Consider the following 6,587-nt stretch of genomic DNA (forward strand, 5'->3'; position numbering starts at 1 on the left):
GTTGAGTAGTACTTTAGCGAGTGAAGCATGTTTATAGTTTTATTTCACTCTAGCCTTGTAAGTACTCAGCTTTTGCTGACTACGTGCTTTGTGTCTTTTGGTCATGGCCTTTGCCTTAATGACCCTATGATGATCCATCATTTGAACTTGCATTGTTGGGGAGTAGAATAATATAGCAGGTTGGTAGATTGAAGTAGGCTTGCTCGCCCATGCCTGCTGCCTGCTTGCCTTCGTCGCTGTGCAGTGCCTTAGCCCAGCGCTGCTGGCACTACAAAAAAACGCGGCACATTGTGACGCTTTTTGGGACAAATTGCGACGGTAAAGAGTGTCGCTATTTCACATAGCGACGCTTTGGGAGAGGGTCGCTATTTTCATTGCCGCTATTTACCGACGCTTTAGAGCGTCACAATTTGTAAAATATCGATGTATTTCGCCGCCGCTATTTGGGATATAGGGACTCTATAGATAGTCCCAATATCTAGACTGTAAAAAGCGTCACTATTTGCACGCTTATAGACACATTTCTCCACCACTATAAACCATATAGAGACGCTTTAGACACCCTAAATATATAGACTCTTATTAGTGTCCCTATATGTTTACTTTCGTGCGAGTTCTCCTTATTCCCTATAAAATAATTTAGACCCTTTGGAGCGTCACAATTTACATCATATTATTTTTCATATATACATAATAATTTAGACACTTTGGAGCGTCACAATTTGCATCATATTTTATATATATATATATCTAAAATCATGAATTATCTATAAAAATATATGTCGACCATAGATAATCATAATCAAATACGTACATTATCTTAAAGAAATATATATAAACGTCATGCTATGATTCATATATACTTAGCGATAACGTAGTTACTTTAGAAAAAGTGATAAAAATCATCTATACATTAAATTAATTCGCAGAGTCTAGTCAAACTGAAATAAAAGCGATATTTTAAAACAAAAATAACTTTCTATCTAGCATTATCATTTTTTCTACAAGATGATCCAAAACTAAATAAAAACAACGTCCTGGCTACGAACAAACTAATTACCATGTAAACCTATCTTTATGCTAGCTTAGCTTCAAGATAACTTGTTCATCTCTTGATCTACATTTTACTATTACCACTTGAATCATCAATAATCTGCAAAGAAAATTTAATGTCAAATATATATGAAGTATGATGAACATTCCATAAAATCAAGGGAAAATTAACAGTAATCCTAACCAGCTTGATCCTAACTACTAGTGGTCTTCTCAAAATAATACCAACTATTAATCAAGGGAAAAATGAATGACTATTAGAAATATAGACATGAGCAATGAATATGTGTATATATATATATATATATATATATATATATGTATATATTTGGTAAATTAGTGAACTTAATAATTACCAAAGGTAGAAACCCAAACAACAACCAACACAAAAAAACAAGAGAAACAAAAGCTAAGTGAGCACAACCCGCACCCAAGCAAAAACAAAAAACACTAAAACATTCTACAAAGACACCAGCCAAACTGATGTTCATTAACTTGCTGTGTAAACGCTTAAACTGTGACTTTCTTTAATTAGCAGGCTTGCCCATTTGAAAAGCAAAAAAAAAAAAGACACCAGCCAAACAAGCTACACAGCAGAACTAGACTGAACAGCACAAGGCTTGCACAAAAGAACTGCACAACAACAAGCTGAAAAAGAAACTGCACAACAACAAGCCAGCCTGAGCAGAACAGTATGCTTGTTAAAGTATCACTAGTTACTACAGCTCACTAGGCTATTCAATACTTAGTAGTCAACATATGACTGAACTATGCAGATAACAACAGAAGCAAATAGGAATTGACTATTTTAAACTTTAGATAAATTAAAATCAAATGAAGGGGTGGGCGAGTGAAATATGCGACATGAATATGCAAAGGTGGCTATAAAAGTGACTATAAACAGCACTAGCAATACGTCTTTTCTAATGTAAAAGTCCTGTTACAATTCTTTTCAGTGGCGTTCTTAATCAGCCATGTAACATATATGCCTGGATTTTGAATTGGTCTGTTAGCTTTATTAAGAACGTTAAAAACTCTAGATAATCAATATATGGACTTTTAGCTACTCCGTTTTTCAGGTCTTTATATCATTATAATTTAGGGTCATTTCCTGAGTTTTCTTCATCTAAATTGGCATCTTACCGTTCGAAAAGGTTTCTGCAGGCTGGCTCAATTGTTATATGTTTTCTTTATTAGTTCACGACATTGTCTTATTCTGAATATTCTGTTTTGTTGCATGCAATATGATTGTTTACAACTCTGTTATCTTTCTTAATTAATATCCCTTCGACTAATCTTTTTAACTCATTTGTTTCTGTTTACTGAATTTAGTTGAAAATGGCGAAGAACTAAAACAAAAAGCTCAAATAAGCCCATATGAAAAAGTAAAGTCCATGCCCATAGAAAGGAATGCCTAAATATGAATACCTCATGTCAAACGGCATTGTTCAACAACTGTTGGATAAGAATAAGATTTGTGGAAAAGGAAAAGAGAATTCCAACGTTAAACAAGATTATCAAGACTAAGTACCTAAAGAAGACCATGATTGGGATGATGATAATGAGTTAGAGATTTCTCGAGTGAGAGAGGTGGAAACTGAAACTACAGCTAATTACTCAGCATCAAAATCTTTACCAAAAAAGGACTTGCCTACCAATTATTAAGCTTCTTTTGACTGACTCCTCTAATTTCTGAGTTTTGTGTTATAAATGCCAGGTTTACATTATCTTTTGGTTTATAGAATATGCTTAATGAGTACTCTATTCTCTATGAATAAAATAGCTAGTTAGTTTATCTGGATAATTTCCTACGTATATGTGATTTGCATATATCCTAACACTAGATGTACAGATATGTTGATGATGCGCATGCCTAACTATGCTTAGATGGTAATTGTAATTGTATGAGTTGTATCGCTATTGATGCAATGTTAAAATACTGAAGTTGAAGCTTACTTTTTCAGTTTTTCATTTAATTTAAATGAAAATTCTACCTTCATTTGGATTTGGAAAAATTGAAGGTGTGGCGATTGGCGAATGTTTAATGTAATAATTATATGAGCTTATACTTTGTATCATATGTTCACATGTAAATTTGAAGCAAAAAGCTTCACATGATACATTTTGTTTAGAAGTACAAAACAGTTGTAGTCTTTTTACATGAAGTGTAAGCTTTTAAATTCGAGAGGGAAGTTCCGTTTGCAGTGTGCCCTCACTCTACACAGGCTTAGATAAGTTTATGAGAAGTGTCTATTTGCATTATTTAAAACTAGAAAAGAAAGTAAAAAGGAGAAATTTTAAAAGAATGTGGAGATAAGAATGTGATTAGCATTCTCAAGTGGTCTCTTATTTAGAATGCAAGAGATGGTAACAGTAATGTTCAGCAAAAGCTACTTATATGTTTGAAGTTTTGAGGACGATATGTTTTCCTTCTAGACTGAAGTTTGCAAGTGGTTCTGTAAGTCCTTGAAAGTTGGCTAATTGGAATTGGTTAAGCTGTGCCCTATTCATTGAGATATTGGGAAGTCTCTGTCTCTGAAGGGTCAATTTAAGCTATGTTGAAGGACTTTCTCTATATACTATTTTGTTTAATAAGGCACTTCCTACTGGCTGAAATCTGGACTTAGCGCTCGCCTACAGGTCATAGTACTCGAAATTTTTCAAACAGTCACGGAAATCTGTGAAAAGCTTCTCAAATATCCTCCACAACACTTTGAACAGACCAAAAATAAGTGAACATGCATACCAAAAAGAGACCAAAAACGAGTACTATGAGTGAACAGACCAAAAACGAAACAGACTATAGAAGTCAATCAAACAGAAAACAAGCTTATACTATGAGCAATTTCTATGCGCAACTAAAACTTTTTATAGTAGTTGATTTCAGACTTATCTCTCACTCATGGTTAGAGTTCGAATGAGGTTTTATCAGGAGAGTAAGTCGGAGTCGCTGCTGTCTTGGATTGACATTTAACATTGTGTTTTCTTTACGCGTTACAGAAGGAGCATCATAAATTAACTAACAGATACTATAGTTTGTTAACAACCCAGACAAAAGCTAAAGAACAATCTAAAACAAGTCATCAAACAAATCAGGAAGTTGTGAACCAGCAAAACAACATCAAGCAACAACTGCATGTCTGACATGTATTAACAAAATGATTTGGTTACCTTATTAGTTATTCCCCATTCTGTTTTGAAAAGAAAGGAGGGGAACCATACCTGGAATAAAGATCTTTGCTGCTTGATTCAGAGCGCCTAAATCAGTAATATCCTGAGCCTGTAGTTTTAAGAAAATGATTATCAAGAGAGTTATACATTCCATAGGAGAGAAAACAGGCGATAAAAGGATAGTTGGCGAGTAGTGATCTATAGATAGAGCGTCACAATTTCCATCATATATATATAGATTAATTGACACTAGTAGAAAAAGCTCAAGGACTTTGAGCCAAGTGCTTGGGGTTTAGTGCTTGGGTTCTAGAGAAACCCCAAGCACTTGAAATATTACAAAGTGTTGGTGATTATGCCCCCATCACTTGAGGGTGAAGCACTTTGTAATATTTCAAGTGCTTGGGGTTTCTTTAGAACCCAAGCACTTGGCTCAAAGTACTTGAGCTTTTTTCTACTAGTGTCAATTAATCTAAAATCATGAATTATCTACAAAAATATATATTGAACATAAATGATCATAATCAAATACAAGTATTAACTTGTACATTATCTTAAAATAACATATATATAACGTCATGCTTTGATTCATATATACTTAGCGGTAACGTAGTTAATTTAGTAAAAGTGATAACAATCATCTATACATTAAATTATTCGCAGAGTCTAGTCAAACTGAAATAAAGTGATATTTTTAAACAAAAATAACTTTCTAACTAGTATCATTTTTTCTACAAGATAGTCCAAAACTAAATAAAAACAACTCTCTGACTACGAACAAAATAATTACCAAGTAAACCCATCTTTATGCTAGCTTAGTTTCAAGATAACTCGTTCATATCTTGATCTACATTTTGCTATTACCACTTGAATCATCAAGATGCAAAGAAAAATTAATGTCAAATATATATATAAAGCATGATGAACATATTTTAAAATCAAGGGAAAATTAACAGTAATCCTAACCAGGCTTGATCCTAACTACTAGCCAACTTCTTATAGCTCATACAAATCGTCTTTGTGTCTCCCTTGATGGTGTAGTTAGTGGAAATGGGAATTTCATGTCCCTCTGTCAGTAGAACGGGCTTCCCATCCTTCAGAAATCCAGTACGAATTTCAGGTCCCTACATTATCAGAAACTCTATCAGGTTATTTTTAGATAATAAAATTCAAGATGTGGCAGTTTTGTCCAAATATTATGTGTTTGATGATTTGGCTTTCATAACTTGATATTTGGACCTAGCTGCACTAGAAAATCTAAAATGACAATTTTGTAGATATGAGGCCAAAATGACAGGAAAATCTGTTAGACACCAAGTTTTGGGAAAGATTTGTGAAAAGTTAAGAAATCTCAAGGCTGAAGGACAAATTATAATAATCAAATAGTGTTACTGTTATCCAGAGGACGAGATGTCAGATTTACAATAGTACCAATATAGAAAATAATCATTTAGAAAATCAGTAATCTCCATCAGGTGAGACTATAAAAAGAAGATGTCAGATTGAACTAAATGCTCACATTTCCCCTGCCATTTTAGGATCTGGTATCAATTATTCATCATTAAGTAATAACAAATGTGAGATACTAACAGAAGCAATCCAAGGATCAATGAATTCCAAGGTTTTACCTTTCCATCAATAATATACTGCAATTAGCCCTAAAAAACTAATTCTTAAAAAATAACCAACATAAGATATTCCGACAGCTTCATTAAACTATAAAGCTTCAAAATTTTAACAAAATATCAGAAGCTTAATAGTTCGGTTGCTTCTGCTTGAGTGCATGACCCTGTATTTCTTGGCTTATACCTTAAACACAAGGCCACACAGAAGTTATGAAGAAAACAAGAATCTTTACTCGATTTTCAAAGCTTAGTGCACATAATTGGAAATTTAGCTAATGAAAAGAACAGAAAAGTTACCCGTACTGTCTACAGAAGCACAAATTTTCTCTCATGCAGATTAAAGATAAGTCTTTTCTTTTTGAAGTAGTTTGCAAATCAAGTCAAAGCTCTAAATCATAAGTTAATGCAACAACAGATGAAATGGTAAGAGTGCCATCTGGACTCATGCTACAAAGTACAAACACACACCCCCTCTTTGTCCTTGAAAATTTTTGTGGATGCCTCTCTTTGCAAATGATATCTCTACGGGGCTTGGGAATGTCTACAAAGACCAACAGGGTATTTGGGTGCAAGAATTCTTAAATTTACGCCCATTTAGCCAATACTATGCAATTGTTAGCAAAAACCCTCAATTTATACAAAATGATACCTAATCCAACAAGGAATGCATAAAATATCAAATAACTCAAAATTCTGGGCTAATCTCATTCAATTATATGACATTAAAGCATCATAAATCAC

At 33.5% G+C, this 6,587-nt stretch overlaps 1 long non-coding RNA gene across 1 annotated transcript; it reads right to left on the reverse strand.

The window, feature by feature from the left end:
- Positions 1-3,805: 3,805 nt before the first annotated feature.
- Positions 3,806-5,325, reverse strand: LOC130462848 (uncharacterized). The gene is made up of 3 exons (XR_008923673.1): positions 5,188-5,325; positions 5,012-5,087; positions 3,806-4,333 (listed from the first exon to the last, which is right to left on the reverse strand). It is a non-coding gene; the product is annotated as an uncharacterized lncRNA (long non-coding RNA).
- Between the last annotated feature and the right edge of the window lie 1,262 nt (positions 5,326-6,587).

Source organism: Spinacia oleracea, chromosome 6 (assembly GCF_020520425.1).
Source record: "Spinacia oleracea cultivar Varoflay chromosome 6, BTI_SOV_V1, whole genome shotgun sequence".
Classification (NCBI taxonomy): Eukaryota; Viridiplantae; Streptophyta; class Magnoliopsida; order Caryophyllales; family Amaranthaceae; genus Spinacia; species Spinacia oleracea.